The 17,934-nt window shown below is 34.5% G+C and overlaps 1 protein-coding gene and 1 pseudogene across 5 annotated transcripts in view; one reads left to right on the plus strand and one right to left on the minus strand.

Annotated features, from left to right (window-relative positions):
- The window catches only part of LOC145279635 (uncharacterized), a 396,470-nt gene that overhangs the window by 174,524 nt on the left and 204,012 nt on the right, over positions 1–17,934 (plus strand). The gene's annotated exons all lie outside the window — the stretch shown is intronic.
- On the minus strand, positions 3,716–3,832 carry LOC145280430 (5S ribosomal RNA; annotated as a pseudogene).

The following is a 17,934-nucleotide window of genomic DNA, read 5'->3' on the forward strand; positions in this document are numbered from 1 at the left end:
TATTTTGTCCAACCTAAATATAGCTCATATTAGAAAGCAGGTGTGTTCAAAATTTTATGATGATAGAATAATTATTATAGGAGTGAATCCAATACATATAAATATATAGACATATACACATTTTAAAATTTATATAAATAGGTAACATCTGAATCGATCAAGTTACGAGATGAGACAAAAAATTCTCAAACAATAACATTTTAAAATAAGAAAGAAAATATCAATCAGCACAGAAAGAAACAAATTTTATTATAGAAATAATAAATGGATGATTTCTTCCTGCATTCATTTCAGATTTGTCTTTTTTCTTTCTTTCTCCCCTGAAACACTTGAAATCGTTTTATCTGGCAGTTTTTACATGTGTGATAGGGAAGGTACATTCATATATATATATAATTTTATAAAAATATACATTAGTGTGTGTTGGGTGTATCTGGGCTTTATCGATTCGGTTATGCCAGATCTGGGGTAGAAACAGATCGACTCTTCAGCATCTTTCAGAGAATGTAGAGGAAAAGAACAAATCTCTGGTTAAAGTAAAGCTACTTTTTTTCTGTTTCAGTTATAATAGGCATATATATGCATAGTTTTTTTTTATTTATTTTTTTTTTTTTAGTTGTTGCAACACCTACGATTGAGCACTTTATTGAACTAAACTTGCAACTTTTTTTCAGCTAAGTTGTGATACATGCTATATATATATATATATATATATATATATATATATATATACACTAGCATTTCAGCCCGGCGTTGCCCGGGTGTTTGGAGGTGTATGCTGAGCAAAAAAAAAAAAAAAGAGTAAATTTTTTTTTTAATTTGACCCCTATTATGACTCTTGAAAATTTATAGTTTCGGGCTCAAATCACTTTATTAAGTTAGATCCAGGTTCAAGGAACCTATATCTAAAATTTCAAGTGTCTAGACCAAAAATTGTCGGAGGAGTTTGGTAGAGTTCTTAAAGGTCAAATCGTTGAAATTTGACCCCTTAACAGCCAAATTTCTGGCTGACACCCGTCACATCGATTTTCCCAAATCTCAGTACCCGGTATTTCAAATTTCGAGTCTATAGACTAAAAATTGACAGAGTTATTGCGTAGGGAAATGTACACAGACAGACAGACAGACAGACACGTTCACTTTTATAGATATATAGATAGATAGACAGATAGATGAAACAAAAATATATACGTATACATAAATATATATGGAAACGATTTTGTGTTCATTGTAAGCTTTTTACGCAAATATTTCGCAAGTATAAATCATGTAGAATATCTGCATGAATATAATTACCCGTAATAGTTAACTAAAGGTGATCACCCTATAAGAAAACTGAAAAAACTAATAGGGAATTAATTAAAAATGAATGTTTAAAAGAATATGCAAATTAGTTAGATCTTTTGCTAATGAATGCAATTCGATAACTCATATATAAGAAAATTGTATTTTCTTTTTAAATAAATAGAAAAATAGGGTTTTTAATATGAATATCACTACACACCAAATGAATAAGGTATATATATATATATATATATGTGTGTGTGTGAATAAAAAGGAAAAACTAAAAGAGTAAAAACAAAAATAAAATCAACGTTTCGTCCCCATTTCAGGGGACATCATCAGGATTTCTAGGCGAGTATGTACAGGAAAGACGGTCATATCACATGCGAAAGAGGAGAAGTTTAGTTCTTTCTGTTCTGGAGAGAAAAAATTTCATGATGAAAAGAGAATTTATATCAAGTGTGTGGAGGGGGGGGGGGGTCGGGTTATATACATATATGGATTTTTTTTTTTTTTTTTATCATCATCAACCAGGATCTAAATTAATGTTTTGTTCATTTATTATTGTATTACCTATGATTGGGGCTACATTATGAAATCCTTTTCTTTGTTTGATGGTGTTAATGTTTGAAATTAAAGCAGATTCAATAAGTCTCCGTTTTGCTCTATCTGGGATGGATTTTAAGATTTTTGCACGTCCAAAGCCGAAAGAGTGGCCATGTTCGACACAGTGGGAAAAGAGTGCATTTAAGGGATTGGCATTTCTTATGTCCTTTTTATGTTCGCTTAGTCTGATTTCCAAATTTCGCTGTGTCTCACCTATGTATGATTTTATGCAGTCATTACATGGGATGGAGTAAATACCGGCTTTGGATGTGGAGATTTCAGCGGAATGCTTGCTAGTTTTTAAAGTTCGTTTTATAGTTAAGGAAGTGGTTTGTACTGTTTGTATGCCTAGATTATTAAGAGTATTGCAAATTGTGTCGTTGTTAGTGTGGGTAGGTATAAGAAGATGTCTATTTAGTAGTGGTGTATCTGGTGTGTTCTGCTTTTGTTTGTCTATGTTCGAGTATATTTTGATGGCTTTTTTCTTTGTTTTAGAGATAAGGTGAGTTGGGTATTGTAAAAGTTTTAGTGATTCGGTGATATGTGTGATTTCATTTTCGAGATATTGAGGGCTGCAGATTCTAATGGCACGTAAGAAAAAACCGATGATCATGCCCGTTTTTATTTTATCACTGTGGTGCGAATAATAGTGTATATAATCATTTTTGTGTGTACTTTTTCGATGTACTTTAAACATAAGATCGTTTTCAGATCTTATGATAAGTACATCAAGAAAGGGTAGGGAGTTGTTATGTTCGGATTCATATGTGAATTTTATGGAGGGTTCGACTGAGTTGAGTTTATTTTTTAATTCTTCTATGTGTGTATTTGCGGGGAGAAAAATGAGGATATCGTCAATGTATCGAAAATAAGTTGTGTTTGCAGGTATTCTAAATTTAAAAGAGCTAGTTTCTAAGAATTCTAAGAATAAGCAAGTGAGTACCCCACTGAGGGGGTTTCCCATGGGGAGTCCGAATTTTTGTTTATAAAAAATAGTTATTAAATTGGAAGTGGGTTATGTTTGTGATAAGTTTAATTGTTTCTATTAATGTTTTCGGGGAGAAAGGTAGATCAATTTTAATTTTGTTTAGATGTTTCAGAAGTAATGTAAGACATTTTTTAATTGGGACATTGGTGTATAGGGAGACTATGTCCAAACTGTGCATTGTTTTATTTTGTATATTGATGTTTTTTATTCTATTTAGTAGGTCTCCAGAATTTTTAATATGAGCAGTACTACTGGTGCCCATTAGTGGGGTTAAAATTTGGGAGATGGCTCGTGCTACCTTCTGTGTGACACTTCCGATGTTCGAAATTATGGGTCGCATGGGGATATTTTGTTTATGAGTTTTGGGGAGGCCATATAATGTGGAGATAATGGGGTGATATTCGATATAAGATGCCCATTTTTTATCATTTTTTATAAGTTTTTTTAGGGATTTGTTGAAGGTTTCAATATCTTTTTGTATGGAATTTAAGTTTGTGGGAGCATATGTATCTGTGTCGGATAGTAGTGTGTGCATTTTTCCTACATATGTATTTCTGTCCATAATAACTATGCCGTCGCCTTTTCTGCCTGTGAGATTATAATGTCTTTATTTTTTGCTAGATGTTTTAAAGTATCTTTAAATAATTATATTATATATATATATAAGGGACTCCTTCAGACTATAGATACCCATGAAGGGGTACCTGCATGTGAAATTTTTGTGGTAGGTGTGCAATCTCCAACCACACCTCTCCTGAGTTGACATTGTTAAATACCAGTAGCAAGTGAAGTGTATGTACAGGACGACTGGAAACAAATGCCAAGATAAGCGGAGAGCACACACAGCCACTAGAATTCCCAAATGGTCACCCATCTGATACTAATCAGGCTCAACGTTGCTTAATTTCGGTGATCTGATGAGAACCGGTGTGTCAACGCAATTATGCCGTATATGTGTATATAATCGGTTTTTACGTCGGTTGTGTGTGTGTGTGTGTGTGTGTGTGTGTGTGTGTGTGTGTGTGTGTGTGTATATGTCATTGGTCTTTATTATAAAGCATAGAATTATGATGATTTGTGATTGTATTCTTCTACTAGTTTTACTTTCACTTTTAGTTTCCATTGTTCTTTTAGTTTTACTTTCGATTTTAGTTTTGCTTTCTATTGTTCCACTAGTTTTAATTTTCGTTTCATTTAAAATTTTTCTATTACTTTTATTTTCGGTTAGTTTAAGTCTGTATTGTTTTATAAATTCCTTTATTAATGCTTTTTACTAATGTCCATATATTTTCTATTTTTACATCTTCATAATCTTTTTTCACTAAGCTCTCAACTATCATTTTTAGTGAAAATATAACCAAATTAGTGATTTTTATTTACATACATAGGACCCAGACCCTCAAAAATTAAATTTTCGGAAAAAGAAATTTTCTATTATCAAAACAATAAAATCATATTTATAACCTGTCCGAACCTCCTACAATTGATAATTTTTAATAGATATATTGATTTTATTTTCATATTTGCCAATCTTGTACAATATGTTCAATATTTTTTTCTTATAGAATTTTTCACTCTAACTTTATGCTTACTCTACTCTTATAGTGAAAACTATTGTTTTTAACATTATTTTTACATATCTGCTGCTAATCTTTTTACAGTGTCAGTTTAATAGAAATTAATCACCCATTAATTTAACCATATGCATCTTTACAGTCTCTATAGGTTTTATTAAGGAAATATATATTAAGACTTGTGGTAATCTTCTTGGGAAACACAGATCACAGTAAAAAAAATACACTGTTGAAAGCTAAACTACAAGGCGGTGGAACTTTCTTCCAGCTCACTGTCTTCTTCCTACCTACACACTTGATCTTTCCAAGACTAAACTCTTGGTGGCACAAAGCTATTCATAATAGGAACATATTGTGAACGTAGCTGATCCGACCAGATTTCGACTTAATTTTCAGATTGCATTGTCCTTGTCAGTAAGCATTAAGTCTCATCACTCCTCCCACACAAACACCTTTTTATCTTCCACAAACGACTGAGTGAAAGAACGTTTTATTGTATTTCATGAATAATGGCTTATATAAACAGTCGGGGCTTGTAGGAATTGATGTTGAACTGAAAGAGATAGATGGAATTAGTCGATAATGCATATCTTATGTGGAAAGCCTAAGAGTATCGCCCTTCTTCCTAAAGAAAAAAAAAAGAAAATAACTTATCCCTTAATTTTTTTAATTTTTTTTTATTTTTTATCTGAAATGGCTCCAGAAGTCTGCCAACTAAAAACATTACTTTCATCTGTGTAAACAACGATATGGCTTGAATTCCTTATTTTGGTTTTAAAAAATCTTTGAAACCTTACGGTGGGAAGGTGGGATGAAGAAGGAATCCATGACACAACATACACGTCAGATGGAATAGAAATGGGGTAACGAATAAGTGTGCAGCTGCAACAAGTAAATAAATAAATTTAAAAAATTTAAAAAATAAATGAAGATAATTTTTTATTTTATTCAAAATCAATTTGATGTTGTACTTCATTTGGAAAATTCAGTATCTATACTAATATGAGAAACATGTCTGCTATTTTGTGGTTATTATACTCAGTAACATAAAGTGTTGGGAATAATTCTCCATGAATACTGATTTTCCTGATAAATGGGGTTATGAGCCGAGGTTCCACATCTCTTAGTTTTCCCTTTTCCTCAAATACAGAGTGTCTCAAAAAATGTAATCTAATGATCTGTTTTGTGACGTCTGCAAATCCCTTGGTGTTATCAGCGTTGTCTGTGCAATAATGTTCATAAAGTTGAACATTTACGAACATGATTTTTCAATTACATTTGTCTTCTGTATTCGAAACTATTCCATTTCCCTCTATGTTCAGAAATAAAGGTTTTATCATTATTCGAAGTGTGAGTACATTTTTTAGACATCATATATATATTAAGCTTATTTCAGTTAATTGGCAATAAACTATTTTGCTACAATTTATTAAAAAATATACTTAATCCAGTTCAATTGTTTGCTAATATGAAGACTAAATTGAAAAAAAGTCAAGGAGATGTAATCAAAATGTGCTAATATGGCGACTTTCTGAGTCACATTAAATTGTTATTTACTCCCTTCTCATCACAGGAAGATGTGACACAAGGTTGGAAGGTAGGGAAAGTCAAGCCAACACACTTAAAGAAGGATTACTCTGAAATTTTGAAAATTGCCTGGTTAGCTTTATTAGCATTCCCTGATAAAGGTACCTCAGCCAAAAAGCAATAAATTTACTCCACCCAAAAGACAGGAGGCAAAGATCTGGGAAGGTGGACCTTTTAGGATCAGCCAAAACCATACCTCAGCTCGTCAGATGCAAGGTCATTCCTTACCCTGAAAATGTCCAAGACTCTGTCAGATTGTGTTGAGAACGTATCCTTAATGTATTTCATTTTAAAATTCAATCAATGCTTCTATCACGGAATTTTCAAATCGCGTTGCCAAACACATTCTTTTGGAATTTTAAAAACAACACCGCAGATAACGGCATGCAGATTCTTTATTAACTGTTTTTTTTCTTCAATTAACATCATGACGAGGAAAAAAGAAAAAAAAATATATAATTCTGACGAAGGAGTCTAACTCCGAAATATTAATTCTAAACAAATAAATACTTGTTTATTTCATAATTGCGTTGTAATTCGGATTTCAGACGTATTTTATACGTATTTCATTTTAAAATTCAAGTTCAATCAACGCTTCTATCACGGAAAACACTACCCTGACTTAATCCAATGAATATTGTCTGCTTCAAATATTTCTTTGATGGCGCTTTTTATGATTACTTTGGGAATAACAAAAAAATATTGTTTCTCCTTTCTCTTTCTAATTTTCTTTCTCAATATCACTTATCATTAATTCCTCAACAGAGCAAACCATTTCTCAACCAGTTTAAAGATAGACTTTGAGCTTAAAAATAGACGCAGGAATTACACACATGCAGAAGTGTGAAGGGATGGGAATGTGCCTGTGTGGGAGGATAATGCATGAGAGTGTATGTATGTATGTATGTATGTATGTATGTATGTATATGTATGTATTTATGTATGTATGAAGTATAATCATCTATAAGCAGTTGTTTCGTTGTTTCATGACTCATAAGTGTAATTAGATGTGATGAGCATATCAATCCCAAGATTTGAAACTTGAATGCCAGACTACTTCCAAGCGAATATTTACTAGCAGAAAGACCCAACAATGCCTGATATTGAATGAGGAACACTGTCTTTTTTTATATTCATACGCCATATTACTTACCCTTTTTTTTTCTTACTGTCAACCGTTTTACCTGTTTTTAGTCAAAAAAAATGGAAAATTTGAAAAACATCGAATTAGCGTCTTAGACATATATTTTAAATTTCACTGAAATAGGATATATGTATTTGACGTTTTAAGGGAGTTTCTGCCACTCTAGTTCCCTTAGTAGGCCACACTGAAGTGTACGTAAATATTTGAAACCACTTGCACTGTTTTCCTCAAAGAATTTTATATATGCAATTTAAATTTCATCAGAATAGGACATTTTTAAGGGAGTTTTTGCCACTATACCTCCTTTGAGATGGGGCAGTCACTTAGAAATTGGTATTACTTCCATTGTCTTCCCCTGGAGAATATTACATGTAAATAGACTTTTAGTTTTTATGTAAATTCTCTAAGTTTTCTTTCTATAGGGAACACAGATACAGACATTGAAATTTATATAGAGATATGTGTGTGCTGTGTGTATGTTTTAAATTTGAAAAAGTATAAATTCTTGCATGAATTAGTTTTAAAAAGAAAAAACTTAATATTCCGGCAGATTAAGTAAACTAAAACTGCACTCCTAATATGCGTATGTGGTAGGAGGTGGTGTGGCATTCGTGGTAAGATGGTGACTACAAAATCGGCAAGCTGCGTACAAATCCCGGATCTTTTACATTCACTGCTCTCTTTAAAAAAGGTATGTGCCCTATTTTCACTCCCATTTATCCATGAATTAGAAATCCGTCAACAAGGCGCAACCGAGTCAGCCATGAACAGCCTTTATGCTGGACGAAGGTAGTGTCAGGATTTTTTCTTGTTTTTAAAACCAGGTTGAGTTTTTTTCCCCAGTCGATTCTCCAGTTAGGAAGTCGGCAATTTTTGTCATAGTTGGATTTTTTAAAAATCAATTTCTGGGTCGCGTTTCCAGTTGATTCTCCATTTTTGGTCGTCCAATTTCAATGAATAATGAATGAACCATTATCGAAACGCATTGTATTTCACCATTAAATAACCTATAAAAAGATTGGAACGCCTTAAAACAAACATCAAATCTGTAAGCATAACATTGTTGGAGTTTTAAGATTTACTTTATTCAAGCATAATCATTATTAGAAGTAGACATTGCTTTGCCACTTATAGACTCCAAAACTGCTTGACAGAATTGCACCAGATTTAGCAAGAATTCATTTCAGATAAGGAGGTTTGTCTGACTTGCTATTTGCTTTCTGATATGTTTTTCTAATGTCTGTTTTTTTTTTTAATCTCTATTAATTTTTAGTGACCTTTTATTTTTATTTTGCATAAAACCTTTTAAACGTTGTTAGCTGTTGAAAAAGAAATAAACGAATCGTAGACGGTCGTGTTTCAACAGTTAACCATTCTGGTATTTAATGAATCTAATCACATATTGAGCAACTCCTTATTGAAATAACTATGAAAAAAAAAAAACAACAAAAACAAAAAAACTGACCGGAACGTGAAGCATGAAAGGAGGGGTCGATATCAAAACTAAAATTGTCATGCTACCCCACACTAGTTCTCAGTAAACATTTAAAAGTTACTAAGAAGTACTAATTGTACTTAATCGTCCTAGAACAGGTAGCACTCAACTTTAATAGGCAGGTTAACAATCCAATATTTGTCATGAATCGTTTTGCATAAGTAATCAAAGTTTGTTCATTTATTCACCATTTTCGATTCCCTTACACTATTCGTCGTCATTTAACTGACAATTCAGCCATTTCATTAACTCTTATCCTTGAGTGGCTTTTGACATTGATAAATAGTATAATATAGTAGAAAAAAGATTTTAAAAATGATAATTAGGGACTGAACTGTTGTAACTTGAACAAAAAAGAAACAAAAGAACGTGAATCATTTTTTTGTTGTTGTGGATAAAAAAACAACAACAAAACACCAACTGTTGACTTTTCTGTTAAAAAAAAAAAAATCTTCCTTTGTTTATTGGGAGGTGAGCGGGATGGCTAAGCGTTTAAAAATTCACACGAAATTTTTTACATTAAAAACGTTAGCGAAAGTTAAAAGAAACAAGAAATAAAAAATCTCAAACTGAAAAGTTTAACAAAGGAAAGAAAAAAGTATAAATCGGTATTGAAGGCAGAAAGAAAAAGAAAGAAAACGTCTCATCCTGAAAATAGATTTGCGTTCTTTCTTCCTATATTCATTAGGCAGATTTTTGTGATGAGACTAATATATACTTACAATTAAATACACATTGTTCTTTATTATAGAGTGGAGGATTATTTTGATATATACAGGGTTTCTTAAAATATGTACTCACACCTCGAATGACGAAAAATCTTTACGAATATAGAGTGAAATGGAATAGCTTCGAATACAGAAAACAAATGTAGTTGAAAAATCATGTTTGCAAATGTTCAAATTAGTGACGATTTTTATACAGGAAAAAAAACTGATAACAGTTAAAGTGTAAGCACATTTTTTGAGACACCCTGTATATCGACTTCAGTGCAATATTTTGTGAAGACCGCATAAGAAATGGTGATCTGTTCACAGAGAAACTTTTGTGCTTCTAATAAAAGATTCTGCCAAAGAAAATGCGTTCTGGTTAATCTTTCATTCGCCCACTTGCATGCTGCATGCTACAAGATTATCAGAAAGAAGAGGTTTTAAAAATAGTTTGTCTTTTAATGTCCATGTTAGAACATGTCTGATAAGGAGTTTATATATATATAATATATATAGCAAGGCCAAAGGTTAAAAACTAAAAACAAAACAATTCGATATAAAATCTTCAGCTATTTAACATGTTGACAAATGTGTTTTCAATCCGTGTAGTTTAGGTGTAGATTCATTTCATGGAATCTGGTGAAAACTCCAGAGTTTAAATGGTGAAAGAATTTATTTTATGGGAGCAAAAAATAAATAAGAAAATGCAATTGGAGGATGAACCAATCCAATTTCCTTAATTATATTTTTTAATGGAAATCGCTCCAGACAAATCATGAAGCCATTTGATGTAAAGAGCTAACAAGAACTAAAAATGATTATTGCAATGCCTATTGGCTTAAATCTTAGACCCCCCCCCCAAAAAAAAAATCCAGGCTATAAGTAAAAAGAAAAAAGTGAACATGAAGAGAGTTCCTCAAGCTTGCAGTTCTTGAAAAGAAGCTACTGGTATAAGATACTGTATTATAACAAGATATCAAGACCGTGAATTGATAGACCACTAGACCAACGAGTAAATATTGTTAAGTGTTGATTTTCAGATTATCAAATATAAATTATGTCAAATTTTCTAATCTACTGAATTATAATATGAAAGCTCTGCTTGACATAATATGTTAACCATTGAGCTTAATTTTATTTTCAGTATTTAATATATCCTGATGATTCATAATGCCTTATTTATTAATAAATCTTGAGTTCTTCTGTGAATACGGCAGTTTTTAAACGTTTTCTTATATTCAAAGACCAAGTTATGTTGTGAACTGAAACAAATGCTATGGTGTACGTCTCACATAAATTATAATTATTCAAAATAAAGAATCTTTTAAAATATGAATGATTTATTCATATTTGCTGCACTTGATCGTCCTGTAAACTGCGAGTCAAAAAGAGAGGATAAGAGGGAAAAATTGCACTTATAAAATAAGTACATGGCTTACTTATAATTTTGTTAGGCCATCTTAGAAATACATTTTATCAATCTAAACTTCCATACAAAAGGTCAAACATTAGCAATCACTACTCTCAGTCGTATGTCTGACATCGTTTTCAACTAACTAAACGCTTCCTTTTTGATGAACTTATATCCAGGTAGGATTGATCCTTGTAACTTTGTCTAGAACATGTCATTTTTAAAAAGAGTTGCCCCATAAAAGGCATATTGCCACTTGGACGTAAGTGGTTACTAGGTTACTATTTGGGATCATCTCCAATGACATGATCTATGGAATTGAGTAGCGAGGTATCTGTTCACATTATATTTAAATTTCTGCATGTGAGTACAATGAGGGAAGAAAGAGATTGAAAGGAAATTGCGAAGTATAGCAGTCAGGAGGAAGAAACTATTAGAGGTGAAGGCTTTCCGGCATCTACAGAATTCTACATATTTACAACAATACTAGTTACCTAAACAAGTATATTTTAACTAATATTTATACTAGTAATGTATCCACCAATATGTAACAATATGACTTATGTTAAAGCCTGTGTTTATCAAACTGTGTCAGTCGTATTTGAAGCAACAACAGCTTCCAATGCCTCTGAATTAAACTCCCTTGAGGGCCCTTCTTTTGATTCGTGCTGCAGGCTGTAGTCCCTGTTTCTGAATCGTGAAAAGCATCTCCTGTATGTTCTATTAATCACGATGCCATCACCATAAATGTTTTAGAGTGACTTTCCTGTTGCTCTTATACCATTCCATTTTTAAAATGCAAACAATAACTTGACGAATCTATTATTTTCTTGGAATGAACATTTGAATCAATGAAACGGCTTAAAATAATGTGATATTGACAACTTGAAAGGAAATGAAACATATTATCATTGATTTCGGCATGTTACATAAATAATTCGAAAGTTAGACGCCTTTTAAAACTTACTAAAGTAAAAAAAGAAAAGGCAATGAAATCATAGTCTTGAAGGAAAAAAAATGACGTCTCCCTCTATAATCAGAATACTATAAATGTTATAGTATATTAGATTCTCCAGGTTTCAACGGTTCATGAATATATATATATATATATATATATATATATATATATATATATATACGTAAATTGAATAAAATCACAACCTACATGAATAAAATTGGCGTTAAGCTCTTACAGCTGTTTCGTGAAAGGATGGACATATATATATGTGTGTGTGTGTGTATATATATATATATTATATATAATATATGAATTTATTTGTCAGTTAAATAAGGAAATAACATAGAGAAAGAGGGGCTATAAACGCTCTTTATACCTAGGCATTTCGAAGTATAATGCTTCTCATTAGAAGAGAAAGGAGCTAGGTTATAGATATAGGGAAATGCAACATCTATCTTGGGATACATTAAGATGGAAATATAAAATAGTAGGAAGATAAATGAATAAAATATAAAGGATGAAGGGAACAACAAAACAAAAATTAGGGAGATGGTATGGCAATTATGTAACTGGGGAGGTTTGTTTATGCTAGAGGGGAGCGGTGAGAGTGATTAAAATTGGGTGAAATTCTGATATAAAAATACATGTTTTAAGGCAAAAGAGTGTAGAAAATGGAGAAAGTTGTTAAAACAGAAATACGATAATGGCGGAAAAAATATAATATGGCATAGTGGATAAAGGATTAGAGATGAAACAAAATATATGCATATAAACAATGAAAAATATAAAAACCTTAGGGTCCAAGATGGTTACATAATATTAGATATTTTAGCTTTGCGGTTTTTTCTTTCCAAAGCTGTCCAATCTAATTCTTATATTTCTGACTTTAGTGGAATCCTTACCACTATTAAATAATTCAATGAATTAATAGAAACAAGTCCAATAGTAGCATATGCATATTTGGCAAATACTAGATGAAGTCATATTCTTCAGGCAGTACTCCACAACGGAATGGGGATATTATCCATTAAGTAAATCTCTGAAAAGTTTGGTCAGTTGGGTACAGGTAAAACTTTTGGGATCTTGATGTGTCGAGAGGGATGAAGTTCTGATATTCTTGTAGGAATCCTTAAGTGTAAAATTGGAATATCGCCAGTAATTAGGAACCAGTGCCATATAGATTTAAATGGGAGAAGTGAAAACATATACTGTGAAAGCCAAAGATGGGCCGTGGAAGTTTAAGATATTTGGAACACACACACACATAGTTGGATAGATATACATATACACAGTCACTTTCCACATAGAAAAATAGACAGAACTTTAATTCCTAACTAATAGCTATTATCATGATGATGAATGTTCATATTTAATATTGAAATCAATAGACAAAAGAAAAACACTAAATTTAGTGAAGTTTATAAGTTATTCTTTCCACACAACTTGTTCAATTATTAATTCGATAAACTACATGTTAAAAATGGAACATAAAATATAAGAAAAATTGATCAAATGTTTAGATGCAAAAAGAAATAAGCCAGCAAAACAACAATGCAATATACTTCATGCAATATATATATATTGTAAAACCAACAACAACAAAAAAAGGACAACACACAATAAAAGTTAGCTTAGTCATCCACAGAAAGGTGTTTTGCCATCTTTACAGTTCTGCAGTATGACTAAACCTGGCAATTGGTTTTATGCCAAAATTCAAAACCTTGGTTGTCTATGTGGAAAGTGACTGTGTTATATGTATTACTCGATTAAATTCAAGGTAGCACTGTGAGATGTTTTCCTTATGTCTGTGAGTGTATTTGTCTTATGGGAGTATCTTTCCTCAAGATCAATAAAGAAGCTTTGAAAAGCTTAGTAAATATTATCAAATGTCTGTGGTTGATATTTTCCTTCCTTGAAGCAACCTTTTTTTCTTTATTTCATTCGTATATGTATGACTGTCTCTAACATTTTTCTGTCTCTGATAGCAGCATTAGCTATATGCATAAGAAAACACATGTAAGACGCTTATTGAAAAAGTAAATACAGAAATTCGTCTATATATTAATAAAAAAGTAAAATACATGATTGTGAACTGATATTTTGTAATAAATGGAATGTAACTTTACAATGTGAGATATATATATATATATATTGGCAAACCGTTGGACCTGGAGGATCTAGTACTATATCCATCATGGAATAAAAATGTCTTATTTAAAAAATCATGTAAATTAATCAAGTAGTTTTATATAGAGAAAAAAATCATGATTTTTTTTAATGGTATTCAGCAATTAATAGTAATTCATAGACATTATGAAACTGATTTTGATAACTATTTCTATTTAAGTAGCTCGAATTGAGTTGTCTCACTTTATTTATTAACCATGGTGGAACAATACACACCATCCTTGCTTCCTCATAAAATTTTATTTTCTTGGTAAAAATGACTAATTGATTAATTCATGTGAATTTTAGAATATGCCATTTTTGTTCCGTGACGGGTACGTACGTCATAAATATTTTTTCTGTATTTTTTTTTTTTTTTAATTATCTTGAATTCTGGACAAGAATCAAAAAAGCTATTTTAAACTAAGGATGGACACGCGTAAAAATATTTTAATTTGAAATAGCTAAATAACTGGTTTAGTCCGTGTAGAAGATGAGTAATTTAAAAGAAAAATGTTTTTTCTTAAAAAAAAAATAGGTAAAAATTATCCATGAGGAACTCAAATGTTTGCTTATCTAACCTGTTCAAGTTTTGTTTGCAAATAAAATAAATAAAACAAAAAGGGTCGCCTTGACCTGGAAGCGCCCCCCCCCCACGCCTTTTTTTAAACACAAAGAAGGAAATGGAGATTTTTTTTTTTTTTTTTTTTTTGTGACTCGTTTTGTTTTTCAAAGCTTACTTTATTGATCTTAGTCTTGAGATTTGGAGAAAAAAAGATACTGTTTTTTAATCCACAAGAACCTGTTTATTAAAAATGTGGTATGGACTTTGTTCGGTGATCAACATTACTATTACCAACTGATGTGTGAAAACATCATCATCATCGGCGGTCACTCGTGTCCGAGTAAGACTGTCCTCCGTTGTGGCTTCTGTGGGTCCTCAGGTGAGCATAGAGCCCAATCCTAGACCCAATTTGTCTTGTGCAATTTGGGCAGATAAAGGTAGTGGTGGTGGGGTGGGGTTGGGTGTGTCTGGTTAATAATCTGTCCTTTCTGTGCTTGCGTTTATCCTCAGCAGCTTGATTTAGGTCACTACTATAAAGCGCAGCACCTTTGTGGACAGCGCTCCTCCATCCCAACCTGTTCCCAGCCAAGTCCTCCCATGTCTCAAGGTCCATGTGAAACCGCTTTAGATTTGCTTTGATGTTGTCCTTATACCTCATCTTTTGGCCACCCTGGGCACGCTTTCCCTCAACAAGCTGAGAGTAGAAAATCTGTTTTGGGAGGCGGAGATCCGGCATTCGGACAACATGACCAGTCCATCTGAGCTGGCGTTGAGCAACAGTAGCGGTGATAGTGGGAATGTCAGCCTCACTCAGGACGCTGGTGTTGGTGCGTCGGTCCTTCCAACTAATTCTGAGGATTTTTCGGAGGCATCTTTGGTGGTACGTCTCCAGGGTTTTTACGTGCCTCCTGTATGTGGTCCAGGTCTCCGATCCATAGAGAAGAGTGGGCAGCAAGACAGCTTTATATACCATGATTTTGGTCTTTGCCAGAAGGTCACGGTTCTCAAATACTCTCTTCCTTAGCCTTGAGAAAGCCCCACTGGCACAGCTGAGACCGTGTTGTATTTCATCATCTATGTTGGCTTTTGATGATAGGATGCTGCCTAGGTATGGGAAGTGGTCCACATTTTCCAGTTTAGCGTTGTCAATGAAGATGTTTGGGGGTGAGACTGGAGTACTGTTTGGTGGTGATTGATGGAGGATTTGGGTTTTTTTTATATTAATTGTTAGTCCTAGCTGTTTGTACGCCCTCGTGAAGGCAACCAGTGTACACTGTAGGTCCTCTTCTGAGAGGGCTACAAGGGCGTTATCGTCTGCATACTGTAGCTCCATAATGGATATGGTGTTCGTTCGACCTTTGGCCCTAAATCTGTTGATGTTAAAAAGTCGGCCGTCGGTTCTGTACATAATCTGAACTCCATGGGGAAGATGTTTGTCCGTAAGATGGAGGATAGCAGTAATGAAGATGGAGAACAGGGTTGGGGCAATGACACATCCCTGTTTCACTCCCGTGTCAACCCTGAAGGGCTCTGTTTCATCTCCACTACTACTGAGGACTGTAGCTGACATATTGTCATGCAGCAGTCTCAGTACCCGAATGTACCTCTCTGGGCATCCAAACCTTGCAAGAACCAGCCAAAGGGCTTGACGGTTCACAGAGTCAAAGGCTTTAGTAAGGTCTATAAAAGCCATGTATAATGGTAAATTTTGCTCCCTGCACTTTTCTTGGAGTTGACGAGCAGTGAAGATCATGTCCATCGTGCCTCTATTTGGTCGAAAGCCACTTTGGGACTCGGGAAGGATGGTTTCTGCAAGGGGTGTAAGCCTGTTGGCCAAAACGCGAGCTAGGGCTTTCCCTGTGGTAGAGAGGAGAGAAATGCCCCGGTAGTTCCCACAGTTTGCCTTGTCTCCCTTCTTAAAGATGGAGACAACTAGGGCATCTCTAAGTTGTGCAGGGATTTTCTCTTGTTCCCATATTTTGAGCAGCAGGGCATGGATGTGTCTGAGAAGATCAGGCCCGCCTTTCTTCAGGATTTCTGCTGGGATGCCGTCAGAACCAGCCGCCTTATTGTTTTTCATCTTCCTAATTGCATCCCGCACCTCTTCCAGACTGGGTGGTTCTCCCATGCTCTCAATTATGGGCTGTTGGGGGAGTTTTTCAAGGGCCTCCATCTCTGGAGTGGTGTCCCTGTTCAGAAGATCCTTGTAATGCTCTTTCCATCTATTTGTTATTTCTCCCTTTCCTTTCAGCAGCGTGAGCCCATCCTTAGACCGAAGGGGGGTCAGAGAACGGTAGCTGGGGCCGTATACCACTTTTGTGGCTTCAAAGAATCTTCTGGTGTCCCCAGAGTCAGCAAACTGCTGGATCTCCTGAGCCTTCTTCATCCATCAGATGTTCTTCAGCTTCCTGACTGTCGATTGGACAGCCGCTTTAGCCTTGGCATGGGCAGCTCTTTTAACCTTGCAATTGATGTTATTCTGCCAGGTGATAAAAGTTTGCCTCTTGGTGTCTATAAGCTGTTGGATTTCGGTATCGTTTTCATCGTACCAATCCTGATGTTTCCGCTTTTTCTGCCCTAGGATGCTTATACTGGAGTCCATGATGGCAGAAGACAGCTTGTCCCAGTGCTCTTCAGCGTCATGCAGATACTGCTTGGGCAGGTCCGCACTAAGAGCCGCCTGGAGGTGTTGTTGGTAGGTGATATCGCCCAGCTGCTCGATGTTGAGCTTTGGTCGGCTCTGTCTTTTTTGCATCCTTTGCTTCCGCATTAAATGGATAGACATGATGGAGCGAATAAGACGGTGGTCGGTCCAACAATTGTCTGTACTGGTCATTGCCCTGGTGTTCAGCACATCACAGCGGTCTTTGGCACGGACAATGACATAGTCAATGAGGTGCCTGATTTTACTTCGAGGGTGCATCCATGATGTTTTGAATGCGTTTTTTTGTCGGAAAAGTGTGTTCGTGATGATCAGGTTATGTTCTGAGCACTTTGTCAGTAGGAGTGTACCATTTGAGTTAATGTTCCCAACTCCTTCTCTTCCAAGCGTTCCTCTCCAGTGCTGATGGTCTCGTCCCACTCTAGCATTGAAATCCCCAAGTAGGATAATCTTGTCCCCCTTGGGGGCCCCGGATAAAATGGTGTCAAGGTCAGCATAAAAGGTCTCCTTTATTTCATCATGTGCATCAAGTGTTGGAGCATACGCACTAATCACAGTGGCCATTTGGTTGCCCGCAAGCATCAGGCGCATGGTGATTAGCCGTTTGTTGATGCCAACAGGGGGCTCATTGAGGTGGCGGATGAGGCTGTTCTTTATAGCAAAGCCCACGCCATGGATACGCGGCTCTTCTGCAGGCCTTCCTTTCCAAAAGAAGGTGTACCCGCCTTTCTCCTCCCTCAGCTGCCCGTCGTCAGCCAGTTGGGTTTCAGAGAGCGCAGCTATG

This window comes from Euprymna scolopes, chromosome 7, assembly GCF_053919585.1.
Source record: "Euprymna scolopes isolate OS-2025 chromosome 7, ASM5391958v1, whole genome shotgun sequence".
In the NCBI taxonomy this organism is placed as follows: Eukaryota; Metazoa; Mollusca; class Cephalopoda; order Sepiida; family Sepiolidae; genus Euprymna; species Euprymna scolopes.